This window comes from Zea mays, chromosome 3 (genome assembly GCF_902167145.1).
Source record: "Zea mays cultivar B73 chromosome 3, Zm-B73-REFERENCE-NAM-5.0, whole genome shotgun sequence".
In the NCBI taxonomy this organism is placed as follows: Eukaryota; Viridiplantae; Streptophyta; class Magnoliopsida; order Poales; family Poaceae; genus Zea; species Zea mays.
Window position 1 is genome coordinate 190,115,287 of NC_050098.1, and position 14,661 is coordinate 190,129,947.

Here is a 14,661-nt window from a genome sequence, read left to right on the forward strand (position 1 = left end):
ACTCGGCAAAGTGACCAGTATGCACCTTTTTTATTTGTTTTTTGTATTCCATCCACACAAACAAAAGATATCACATATATACATCACAGATATCATCACAAACATAAATAGTCAACACAAACATAAATATCCATCACAAACATAAGTGTTCAACACAAGTATCCAACACAAACATAAGTCTCATACGTCTCAAGCTCTGACATAAGTATCCAACATAAACATAAGTGACTAACACAAGTTTTGAAGTCTTCAAACACACAGACATAAGTATTCAACAGTTAAAACATAAAACTCATGGAGGTGGGCGGTTGGTCTGGTGCTGTGTTGGGCTGAACCCTTCATGAGGGTTGTTGGATGCCGCCCTAGATTGGTCCTGCACGGAGAAGAGATTGCATGTGTTATATCAAATGCATTACCAACATGTAACTACAATTTTGATACTCACAGGGGTTTGGAATAGACCAGGGTCAACTGCAGGGAACAATGGAGGTGGCGGAGCGAAACCCTGGGACGCGCTAAGGCTCTGCATGTACTGGAACATATCTGCCATCCTTTGATCAATCGCCGCCCGCTCCGCCATTATCCTCACCTCCATCTCTTGACGTTCCCTCCTCTCTTGTTCTAGTTGGGTCTGTAATATTACAAGCCAACGTTATAGTAACTCAAAGAGAAGGTATATAACTCAAGGAATGACGAGTTACAGAAGCACTAACCTCGAGTTGATGTATGCGAAGCTATGAGCTGTCGTGCCGAGGTCGTATGGCTGGACTCGATAAGACTCGCATAGTAGATAAGTTCACCCCCTACTTAGGTTAGCTGCATACCCATCAGGGAACATCAACATCTTGATCCACTGAAGTACTTCCTTCCTCTAGGCCCTGCTTAGGACGAAATCGGCCTTAGGCCTTCTCCACGTCTTTCCGCCACTTGGCGGCTTCATCTCTAGGTTTGGTCTGTCACATAACGCTGCCAGATCCACTCTTGCCTTCACGTTATCCTTTGACTTATCAGGAATGTCCATAATTGTTGCCCACAGTGCCTCGACAATATTCTTTTCAGTGTGCATCACGTCAATGTTGTGTGGAAGGAGCAGGTCGTCATAATAGGGGAGCCAAGTCAAGCCAGACTTATGTGTCCACATATGCTGCTCACCATATCCCACAAAACCACCTTCTGTATTGGCCACGAGCTCATCTATCTGTTGACGAATTTCGGCACCAGTTATCGTTGCAGGAGGGCGGCCTGTCACTACGACACCTTTCGTAAAGTTCTTGATGTCTAGGCGGAATGGATGGTCAACAGGGAGAAATTGTCGATGTTTATCGAAGGACGAATATTTGTCACCCTTTTTCAACCAAATGAACCTGAGAGCTTCCTTGCAAACTGGGCATGGGAACTTACCATGAACACACCAGGCACAGAATAGCCCATACGCCGGTAAGTCATGCATGGAGTACTGGTACCAAACATGCATTCTGAAGTTTATCTTCGTAGCTCGGTCATACGTCCATACCCCTTCCTCCCAGGCACGTACCAATTCATCGATCAAAGGCTCCATGTACACGCCCATTTTATTCCCCGGGTGTCTGGGAATTATCAACGACACGAATATATTCTGCCTTTGAAAGCACACACCAGGGGGGAGATTGATTGGGATAACAAACACGGGCCAACATGTGTACGGGGCAGCGCTCATTCCATAGGGATTGAACCCATCTGTGGCCAACGCAACACGTACATTACGAGCCTCTTCGGATTTCTCACGGTGAATGGCATCAAAGTGTTTCCATGTTTCACCATCGGATGCGTGCACCATTTTGTCAGGATTGTATCGTTTTCCATTTTTGTGCCATGTCATCTGTTTCGCGGATTCCTCTGTCATGTACAGACGCTGGATCCTCGGTATGAACGGAAGGTGCCATAGGATTGTCAAGGGGATGTCGAGCTGCCTCTTCTGTCCATCACCAGAGTCTACCACCATGAACCTAGATGATGCACACTTGGGACAGTACTTTGCCTCCGCGTATTCTTTACTAAATAGCACGCAGCCCTTCGGACAAGCATGAATCTGCTCATACGTCATCTTGAGTGCACGAAGGAGTTTCTGTGCCTTGTACATGCTCTTTGGCAGAACATGATCATCCGGAAGCAGACTACCAATAACCGTCAACAAGCCATCGAATGCGTCTCTACCCATGCTGTACTGCGACTTGAACGCCATTACACGCCCAATGGCATCCAGTTGAGAAACCTTTGTCTGGCCGTGAAGGGGGCTTCTGTGTCACGTCGAACATGTCGTAGAATGCCTTTGCAGTCGGCTCTGGCTCGTCATCCATACATCCTCCCGTGTACTGTGCCTCTTGATAGTCGTTCAACATATCCGCTACCCCCGCATCCGCATCATAATCCTCGACACGTTGTCTCAGCACCTCCTCTCTCGTACGATGCGCTTCACCATGAAATATCCACCGAGTATAGCCCGGCGTAAATCCATTCTTCCAAATATGTTCTACCATGGACTTCTTTGGTTTTCTTTTCCGGTTGGCACATTTGCTGCACGGGCATGGGACTAGACTCGCTCCTTTAGCAGCTTCGCCATATGCCCGTTCCACGAAATCATCGGTCTTTCTAATCCATTCAGTGGTGACATCGTTCCTTTCTCTACGGCCCTTGTACATCCACTCACGATTTCTAATCCATTCAGTGGTGACATCGTTCCTTTCTCTACGGCCCTTGTACATCCACTCACGATCCTCCATCCTCTAACAGAAAATTTCGGCAGCACCTCCCCTGCACGGGGAGGTTTCGAAATCCTGCAAATAAAACTATCAGCACGATGGCTGACATCCACACATAATTCAACGGCACGATGGCCGGCAATCATCAATACTCAATATTAACCTAATCATACACGTACATAAATTTAACACAAGAAAACTAAATATTAATCTAATCAACTCAATATTAAACCTAATCATACCCGACGGACAGGACGACGGGTCGCGGACGAACCGACGGGTCGCGGACGAGACGACGGGTCGCGGGCGAGGCAGTGGGGGCACGACGAGGGCACACACGGCGGGGACGCGGCGGGGGCACGGCGAGGGCACGGCGGGGGCAAGTCGTACGGCGTACGGCGCGAGCGCGGCTGCGGCGGCGCGGCGAGGGTGTGGGCGGGGACAAGGGCGAGGGCAAGGGCACAGCGCGGGCTGCGGCGGCGAGGGCGTGGCCGGCGTGGGCGCAGGCGTGGGCGCGGGCGAGCGCGCGCGGCGTGGGTGCGGGCGCGGCGTGGGCACGGCGGGGGCGCGGTGGCACGGCAGGGGCGTGTAATGGTGAGTGAGTGAGAGAGAAAGAAGGTTACCAGCGCTATGTACACGCGCTTTGTCGAGTGCCCGTGATCTGGCACTCGGCAAAGAATTTTTTTTATTTTTAAAATAAGCTTTACCGAGTGCCATCGTGGACACTCAGCAAAGGAGCCTTTGTCGAGTGTCGCCCAGGTGACACTCGGTAAAGATTAATTTACACTTCTTTGCCGAGTGTCACCCAAGGGGCACTCGGCAAAGCATACTTTGCCGAGTGTCAACCAGCTGACACTCGGCAAAGTACATTGTATTTTTTTTAGCCACCAAACTTTTTGTGGTTTGTTCCTAAACTATGTAGACCTACATGTACCATTTGGGGACAATTATAACTGTGTTTTCAATATCTAGTAGATTTAGTTTGTTTATTTGCATTTCTTCGGAAAATTCAGATTTGAACTGCAGGTCACTCGAAACTTGGAAAACTGTGCATGCAAAAATGATATCCATGCTATTTAGCATAAGTTACAACCGATTTCAGGAGCGGACAAGAAACTTCGAGCACTATGCTCACTGAACATGGCCGTGAACTTGCCATCCAGGTGTTTAAAAATTGTATAAAACACAAACAAACTCAGAAAATCATGAAACCTGTCCACGTGCCATGATATCATATGTAGAGGCTGTGATAAAAAATTTAGAATGTTTGGAGAAAGTTGTGAGACAGTATGTGTAGAAACCTAAGAGAAGTACACATGAAATCATGGAGTTTTAATGTGGATCTCTTAGGTTTGTACACATAGTGCGTCACAGCTTTCTCAAAAAAATTTCAAATTTTTATCACAACCTCTACATATGATATCATGACACATGGACAGGTTTCATGATTTTATGACTTTGTTTGTGTTTTACACAATTTTTAAACACCTGGATGGCAAGTTCACGGCCATATTAAGTGAGCATGGTGCTCGAAGTTTCCGGTCCGCTCCTAAACTCGATCGTAACTTGTGCTAAGTAGCATGTATATCATTTTTTCATGCACTATTTTTCAAGTTTCGAGTGACCTGCGGTTCAAATCTGAATTTTTCGAAAAAATTCAAATAAACGAACTAAATCTACTAGCTATTGCAAACACTGTTATAATTGTCCCAAAATGGTACATGTAGGTCTACATAGTGTAGGAACATATCACAAAAAGTTTGGTGGCCAAAATGTAAAAAACAAAAATATGGTTTGCCTAGTGTCTATAGAAGACACTCGGCAAAGCCTTCTTTGCCGAGTGCCAGTCCTCGGCTCTCGGCAAAGAGTGACGACCGTCAGCTTTAGGACGGCTGCTGACGGCCCTTTGCCGAGCGCTTTCTTTGCCGAGTGTTTGACACTCGGCAAACATGTCTTGCCGAGTGCAGTACTGTGTCGAGGGTCCTGCACTCGGTAAAGAGGCTCGTTACCGAGTGCCGAACTTTGCCGAGTGCGGCTCTCGGCAAAGCCCTCTTTGCCGAGTGTCCGACAAAAGACACTCGGCAAAGAGTCCGACACTCGGCAAAGCCTCGGATTCCGGTAGTGACTTATTCATCTCCGACATAAATTTCATCTAAATTCTCCATATACCTCACTACAACCATAAAATATCATTTTCTATCCCTACTTTTCATCCATTATCAGTTTTCATCTACTAACAATTACTCGTGGACACAAAATAAGAGACGTGGCACGACACAAAAGACGGGAGAGAGAACGAACCTACAGTTTAGGGGCTTCTAAGGGACACCGCTACAACCTCCTACAGACTCCTGTAGCCGCTACAGGTAAGGGAGGGGGCGCCTGGCGAGAACCACTATAGCTGCCTGCAGCACGCCGTGATGGCCCGAGGACTACCAACTATTCAATTTTGAATAGTAAATTTTAGCCCCTCCAATCCTCTTCATTTTCCTTCTCCTAAACAAGTCCATTTGAGTGGCACTTTAGTCCTGATGCCATCGGAGCGGTGGCGGCGATGCATGCTAGAGCCTAGAGGAACATCATATGTTGCTACCACGATTGTCTTTTACCCTACAACCTCAGGAGTATTCTTAACCCAATATCAAGTTAAGAAAAGTATTTCTAAAGCTACACCATACTAATCATCTATCTAACACGGTTAGACTGGTGTGTCATATAATACTACCTGACGCGACAGATATGACTTATTGGTGTGGTATGTCGCGCCACTAACACCTGGTGCGCCTATCGCCATGCAAACTTGTGTGTCAGAGTAGGAGATTACATAGTCGTGCATGGAGCTCTCTTCTCTTCCTCCCTGCTCTTCTTCTCCCCAAGACCGTGCAAGCGCCCTTCGCTGTTGCAAGCCACCTCATCAGTTGAAATCAACGGAATTTGGTCAAGATTGCGTTGGAGAATCCTCCTCCCTCCTTGGGTCCTCTATAACAGTAAGGCAAGGTGTTCCTCCACTCATATGCTTGTTTTTAATTTGCTCCTAGGAACCTAGGCTTTCAATAAAATTTGGATTTGTTTAAAATGGTATATAGTTTTTTGTAGATTGAATACACGTAGAATTTATTGCCTATAGTTTATCCTTAATTTATATGCATAAATATAGTTGCATGTTTATATTTAGTTAGTTTATATTACTTTTAAGTTATACTTAGTTATATTTAGTTAGTATGTGCTCTAGTTAGTTAGTTTTATTAGGTAGTTAGTTGATATGTATCATTGTAATTTAGTTAGTTTAGGTTATATGTTTTGGTTTAATTTATGATTTATATTTAGTTAGTTTGTTAGTTTAAGTTATACTTAGTTACTATACATATGTTATATATAGTTAGTAGTTACATATTGTATTCGTTAGAATAATTTTGAAGATTTAATATAGTTTGACCAAATGCTTTTGTAGATGAATTGTTTAGTTTGTTTGTTTGATGTAGAAAGTGTTGGAGAAGAATATGTGGTGTTTGATAATATGCAATATGAAGTGAAAATATTTGACATGTCATTTAGTTTTAGTGATCTCATTTGGTGGATTAAGGAGAAGTTTGAAGGTGATTTTATATTGAAGGGGAGGTTTAACAGTGGGGAGACTAGGACACAATACGTGTTGATGCCCGTGTGCAATGAGTATATCACTAGTCACGCTATAAAATGGTAGTTGGAGGATAAACTATGACATTTCCTGAGGCGTTCGTTGAGAATGGACATATAGGAAGGAGGATTTGCCATCCTTCGATGATGTTAGTGGCAATGGACATGAATTGGGGTCAATGTCAATGCAACACTAGCCACTATGTGAAATCATCTAGCGCTAGTGTGGTTTTGGTGATTAATAACAGCATAAGATTATTGTGACTAACATATGTTTTGTATAAGCAATGTAAATTATGTCATATATAATACAGTATGATTAGGATTATAAGGTAGAGATAATAACTTAGAAACAACAAGGACAAGAAAGATAAGAAGATTCAAGAGAAGATACTTACTTATTTGAGTCAATAACTTGGCCAAATAAGTCTCAAGGGCTACTATAAATGATATATGCTAGGGGTATCCACAATTCCACATACAACACCACAAAGAAGACCATGACAGGTGAGTCCATGAGCTTGACAAGTGCTTAGGAACTCAGCCCATATAGTGAAGCGCCCAATCCTCTGGGACTCAAATGTGATACAATTACTAGTCCCAGGAGGCTAGTAAACACATTTATACATTAGATGATTTCAGATCTGCTTAAACGAGAAAAACCTATAAAGGTGGCGATCAACTTTAAGGGTTGGTCCACAACTCGGGATATATCATCAGAGTGGGGCTGAAGTAGCCCGATAAACGAGCGAAGCAAATCAGCGGTCCAACAGCCACAGGCAAGGTTGGGAACAGACGTAACTCTTACCCGATCAACAATCTCCTTCTCTGAAAAACAACAAATAAGCAAGGGTGAGTACTTACGTACTTAGCAGCCCACCTTCACCCACGGAATGGGGAAATCAGATATAATGCATGGAATATGTGGAGCTCGAGATATTTTGCAGAAAGAGCAATATTTGATGCAGGGTTATTTTGTAAAACATTTTGTATTTTTCAAAGCGCATCCTCTCTCAAAGGAGCAGGAAGTTTTTCAATATAGAACAAAATCCCCTGGACTAAACCATCCAGGTATCTCAGCAGTTTCCCACTGGTTTTCATTTTCAAAAATAGCTACTAGACTTCCCGTTCACCATAGCTCATGGCTCAACCGCCGAACCTTTTAAAACTACTTTTCAAAAGCATTTTTGGAAAACAAAACACTAATTGTCAAATCCATGCCATGACTCATCCATTTCCGTGGACACAGACTATTCGAATAGGTTTTCAAACTCTGCACAGAGGTGTACACTTTACCCACTAGTCTGGTTTCTGCAATCTCACCGTCGTGAGATCTGAATGTCGAAACTCTCTCCTTCCTTGCATGTCCTTACCTTAGCGATTATACTGGAAGGAACAAAGCCACCACCATACCCAAACCGGACAAAACATTCCCCTTCCTTATCCTCCCTGTAATACCCAAATAGTGAAGAGTAATAGAATGTACAGGAAATGAGAAATATAAAAGGGTCCATTTGACCACTTGTGTTGTTAATCTCATTTTTGCATAATTCGAATCATGGGATTAACCTTGGCTACCAATAAATATACTAAATAAAAGAATGGTGCATCATGTTGGAGTTCAATTGCTTGTGCATTTAATAAAATAGTAAGATGAATAAAAATATTATATTAATTTGAGATGTGGATTGAAACCCAAATAGCAATTTGGCCTGAAATAGAGAAGGAAAGAAAAGAAATGGAAAAGAAAGAGAAAGAGTATAAAATTTACATAAAACATATATAAAGATGTATCTTCAAAGTCAGTACTTTAATGGCACATTTAAAACTGACGACAAATTCATCACAAAGTTGAATTCAAAATTTAGAATCTAAAAGGAAAAGAAAGGCAAATAAAAGAAAAAGAGATGGAAAATAGAAAAAAAACAGTACTTGGGCCAATTGTCCCCACCAGCGGCCTACTTCCCTTCTCTTCCCCCTTGGCTCCGCGGCCCGCCTAAGCTAGCAGCGCCCACCTGCGGGACCGACTGTCAACCGGGGCCCATCGGTCAGCCACTCTGGCGTTGGGCGGGGCATTTTCTCTCTTCTGTCGTGTGGTCCCCACCGGTCAGGATAGTCTCCCTCCTCTCGCGGGCGCTCTGTTCAACCTCCACGCGTGAAGACCGGGTCCGAGCGCCCGAAAGCTGGGGATAAAACTCGGACGACCTGTGGACTTCCCCTCCTCATCCGCTAATCCTCGAGCTAGATCAAGCCACGTCTCGCACCCCATACCCGCGTCCGTCGTCCCTAACCACTCAACCGTGCGCTGTTGTGGGACTTTGTTCTGCCGCCGCCGCCAAATTGATCCACGCCGCGGCGAGTTCGGGGCCGTAGTGTTGCACCGGTGGGTTTCTGAGCGTCTACCGAAGCTAGCAGGGGCCCCTATTGGCAAAGAAAACCACCAGTGCCCCACTAATTTCTCGTCGTCGCGTCTACGCCACCGCGGATCCGCCCCATGGCGTGGCTAGGGCATCCTGCTGCATACCACGAGGTAATAGCGCCGCCAAACTCTTCACCATCATGTCCGCTTCGTGTAGCCTTCCTCCGATTTGAAACTGGCACACCGTTGCGCCTGGTGCGCCCTCGCCGGCGGGAGCGCCGCCGTGGTGGCGTTTTCACCGCCATGGCTGGTGTGGTGGTGAAGAAGGGGGGGGGGGGCTGATGGCCGTTGGATGGGAAAGGAGCGCTTGGGATTAGATCTAGGGGAGTAAACATCGTGCGCCGTTGATTGGCTTATCCACGGTTGTGAGTGAATCTAGGCGTACCGATTCGTTGGTTAGATCTGGGTCGTTCGTGTGGATCGAACGGCGGATGCTTAGGGCGATTATGGGCCGTAAGATCCAGATCCAGTGGTCTGGATGGTGTACCGGTTCAATTAATAACAGAGCAAATCTGGACCGTTCGCTTCTAATCAAACGGATCATGGTGGCCGATACCCCTTCGCGGGTCAGTTTTATTAAAGAGTCCCTTACCTTTTTGCAAATAGAACCCGCCGTCCATTGTAACTGTGCCCTGTGTCTGCGGATTCTTACCCCGGGACCCCTGGACTCTCTGGAATTTGATGCGGGGTCCAGTCAGTGGATAATATTCATAAAATTAATTAGAAAATGAATTTTTGTATTAAATTTATTGCAGAAACTTTGTAAATTCATAGAAAATTCATACTAACTCCAAATTAGTCCATTCCAGTTCCGAAAATTTTGTAATTTTATTCTCTATCACCTAGAGCCTCTGTTATGTCATAAAAACAGTAAGGAATTTATTTATCACCTAATCCTATTTAAAGCACATAAAACCTTTGAAAATGCATAACTTAAAATCTATAACTCAGAAAATTATGATTCCAGTTCCTAGGTTTTTATTTTAATATGTAGATTATTACTGTATATTTTGTTTACATGCTTGGTGTAATGTTAATTTTCCCTATATCCTGTGCTTGTTTGTATTGTGGCGAGTAGAAGAGCCCGTGACCGAGGACCCTGGTGAGCAGCAGATTGAAGTAGCTGAGCAGGAGCTCATTGAAGGCAAGTTGTGCCCTTGACCACTTTTTACCTAATAATGTTCTTTAATATCACTTATCCATGCATAGGTTAATTTTGATGGGACCCAATAGGTCACCCTAGATTTGTTTATCTCATTACCTTGTTTACCCCTGAATCACTGGGTAGTTTGCTATTGCTTTACATGGTTTTGGGATAATCATTGATTATATCTATGTTCCAATTATTCTTGTTATTCTGTTTATGTTCATGTCAAGTTCATTAATGTTAATTGGAACATAGAGCTTAACTTGAGTAACACGTGCCACCACAAGGGTTTAATGGGACGCCCTTGGCTGATTAATTAGGAAAGCTAGTGGAAGACTACCTTACCCGAAAGGGGCAAGGGCAGTAGGGGAGTGGTCAGTGTAGGGAGGTCCCTGGTTGATTTTGCTGGGATGGGAGTCAACCAGGAACCCTGCATTGGAACTTCCTATAAACTGTAGCGGGTTTTCGGAAGCTAGTGGAACTTTGTAAAGGCCTCGTAGTGGATCCCTAGCCATTCACCTCGGTAGTGTCTAAGGGCCTTGCAAACCCTGGCGACATGGGATACACGACTTGTGGGTAAAGGGTACAACCTCTGCAGAGTGTAAAACTGGTATACTAGCCGTGCTCGCGGTCATGAGCAACTCAGGACTCTCTGATGTTTAAATTATGGAACTTAAATTCAATTTTGTCATTTGCATTGCATGGGTTTGTTATTAATTTTGTTCTATTACTTTATTTATGGTTTGGTATTTACTTACACTTAGTAATTGCTAATAAAATTTTGACCAACTACTTAAAAGCAATGCTCAGCTTTAACCCCTGTCATTGATTAAGCCTTACACATCACATGAGCTCACACCTTTGTGAGTTTATGTCCACTGGTTCCCCACAACTTGTTGAGCTATGATCATGTGTGAGCTCACCCTTGCTGTCTCACACCCCCCCCACAGGAGAAGAGCAGGTGGTTCAGGAGGAGCCGCCTAACACTGAGGAGTTCGATCTGATCTAGGTGGCGTTTCCCAGTCGACATTGGCGCTGACGATCCTTAGTTCGTTTTATGTTTACACTTTTATTTTGTAATAAGTCTTCCGCTATGTAATAAATACTCTGATGATTTATGACATTTATCTCTATACACTCTGTTATTATATATGTTGTCTTCTTGGCGCATGTATGAGATGCACCCGGCTTTGTCCTTTAAAACCGGGTGTTACAGAAGTGGTATCAGAGGAAATGTTGACCGTAGGACGAAACCTAGATAGAAATGGACAAACCTCTTTTCTACTTACCTTACTCTGACTCATTCTATACTTATCTCATCTTGATCTTGTCTCACCTTTTGCTACTCTGCTCTGATTAATCTTATCTTCTCTACTCTAAGACAAGATGGATTTCACACCTTGGAATCCTACCACTATGATCTTTTGAGAGATAGGGAACCTAAGACAAAAATTTAAAACTATTTTCTTTAAAAATGTTGTTTGCTTGTGCTGATGCTAAAATGCCTGATTTGCTTCTTTGATTGAATGAAATATTATAGATGGACATCTTAGTATGTACCACCATAAGGTGTTGAATTAGCTTGGGTAGGTAAAATATTAATCTACTTAGCTAATAAATCCCCCAAAGTAACATGATTGTAATTACTGCCTTGTCTACTATTTTCTTACCATATGTATCTAACTCAGATGGTCAATACCAGGCGGGGTGGTGGAATTGATTTGCCTCCCAATCGACACACTCGGAGAATATACAGACAACCCCAGCCACAACCTGCAGAGATGGATCCTCCTCATCCTCCACCAGGCGGAGTTGACCCACTGGTTGCTGCTCAGATGGCGGTGATGCAGCAAATGGCAGATACTATGGCTGATATGCGTGCCCAGATGCAGCAGGAACACCAAGAGATGCGTCAGGAAAGAGAAGATATACGGCAGGAGTTGCGCCAGGAGCGGGATGAGATACGCCAGGAAAGGAGGGCACAACAACAGCAACAACAACAGCAACAGCAGCAACAAGTGCCACTGCCTCCACCACCACCACCAGTTCCACCCCGGGACAAGCATAGAGAGTTCATGAGTCATAAGCCACCTACATTTGCAAGCTCACCGGATCCACTGGACGCGGATGATTGGCTGAAGTCTGTTGAGAAGATGCTGAATATTGCACAGTGCACTGATCGGGAGAAGGTTTTATATGCTTCGGGACGTCTGACTGGTCCTGCTGCTGATTGGTGGGATTCATATACTGCTGCCCACGATGCTGCTGATACTATCACTTGGGCAGAGTTCAGTACACAGTTCAGGAACTACCATATTCCAGCTGGGATGATAAAGATCAAGAAGAAGGAATTCCTGTCGCTGAAGCAAGGAAGTATGTCAGTCAGCGAGTACCGCGACAAGTTTATTCAGTTATCTAGATATGCCCCTGAAGAAGTTGCTGAAGACGAGAGGAAGCAGGAGCATTTTATTGAAGGACTTAATGGACCCCTGCAGTATGCTCTAGTGGCACACACTTTTCCATCATTTCAGAGATTGTTGGATAAGGCCCTGGCTATTGAACACAAGCGTGTTCAGCTGGGAGATTTGAAGAGAAAGGCAATATCTCAAGGACAAGGAAGCAGCAGTGTTCGTCCTCGCTATAGTTCACCACAGGGTACACCGACTCGACCCGGAGGACCACGCCCAGTTCAGCAATCACCATTGAGGACTCCACCTCCTCGACAGGCTACCCCTACTGGCACCCCGACGAAGTTTTCAGGACAGAGTCCGGGCACTACTTGTTTCAAGTGTGGGAAGAATGGTCATTATGCAAATGTCTGCCCACAGAGAATGGCTACTACACCAGTTCAGAACAGGCAGCAAACACCAGGTTCTAGCAAGGGATATTCTATTGCCAAGGTTAATCAAGTCAGTGTTGATGCTACTCCGGATGGAGGGGACCTCGTAATTGGTATGTTTTATGTTAATGCAATTCCTGCAACCATATTATTTGATTCTGGTGCTACACATTCATTCATGTCTGCTAGATATGCCAACACAAATGAAATACCACTGCTAAATATGAGAAAACCAATGATAGTAATCACACCTAAAGGGCCTGTTGAGGCGAATCAAATGACACGTAGATTGACATTAACCATTATGGGTAGAGAATTTGGAGCTACTGCTATAATATTGGAGTCAAGCAGTATAGATTTGATTCTTGGTATGTCATGGCTAAGAAAGGCAAAGGCCGTTATAGCATGTGGTAGAGGTACCGTAGAACTCACTACTACTAAGGGAGAAAGGTTTCAAGTTAATATTGCAGTAACCTCCTCACCCATGCGTGCAATGTTCTTTATACCGGAGGAGTTTGTTGGCGACAACATCCGGGTGGTTAGAGATTTTCCGGATGTCTTTCCAGAGGAGTTACCAGGGATACCACCTGAGAGAGAAGTTGAGTTTGTTATTGACCTCTTACCTGGAACCGCCCCTATTTCTAAACGGCCATATAGGATGTCCGTAGAAGAACTAAAGGAACTTAAGAAGCAGTTAACTGAGTTACAAGAGGCTGGGTACATTCGTCCGAGTTCCTCACCTTGGGGAGCACCGGTCTTGTTTGTACAGAAGAAGGATGGATCGCAGCGGATGTGTGTGGATTATAGATCTCTTAATGATGTTACAGTGAAGAACAAGTATCCGTTGCCCCGTATTGAGGATTTATTTGATCAAATGAGAGGTGCAAGAGTATTTTCGAAGATTGATCTCCGATCGGGATACCATCAGATGAGGATTAGACCATCGGATATTCCCAAGACGACTTTCTCGACTAGATATGGATTATATGAGTTTACTGTTATGTCGTTTGGATTAACCAATGCACCAGCTTATTTTATGAACTTAATGAACAAGGTGTTTATGGAGTATTTGGACAGATTCGTCGTGGTGTTCATCGACGATATTCTTATCTATTCTAAGAGTGATAGTGATCACGAGGAACATCTAAGGATGGTGCTACAGAAGCTACGAGATAATCAACTCTATGCCAAGTTCAGCAAGTGCGAGTTTTGGATTGGCGAGGTGCCATTTCTTGGTCATATTATTTCTAATGGAGGAATTTCAGTGGATCCTGCTAAAGTTAAGGAGATAATGGAGTGGAGAGTACCCACTACAGTTACTGAGATTCGGAGTTTCTTGGGATTAGCAGGATATTATCGGAGATTTATTGAAGGATTTTCTAAGATTGCTAAGCCTATGACCTCGCTTTTGGAGAAAGGAAAAGAATTTAAGTGGGACGAGAAGTGTCAAGACAGCTTTGATCTGTTGAAGAAGAGGTTGATGTCGCCACCAGTATTGATTATGCCAGATCTGCAGAAGGGATTTGACATTTATTGTGATGCATGTGGCCAAGGACTTGGATGTGTGCTTATGCAAGAAGGACATGTGATAGCCTACGCATCTCGTCAGTTGCGGAAGCATGAACTGAATTACCCCACTCATGACTTGGAACTAGCAACAGTTGTGCATGCACTTAAGATTTGGAGACACTACATTATGGGGACTAAGTGCCAAGTATATACGGATCATAAGAGTTTGAAGTATATATTCACTCAGAAGGATCTCAACCTTAGGCAACGTCGTTGGTTGGAGCTTATAAAGGATTATGATTTGGAGATTCACTATCACCCGGGCAAGGCTAATTTGGTTGCAGATGCCTTGAGTCGCAAGGAGCATGTTCAT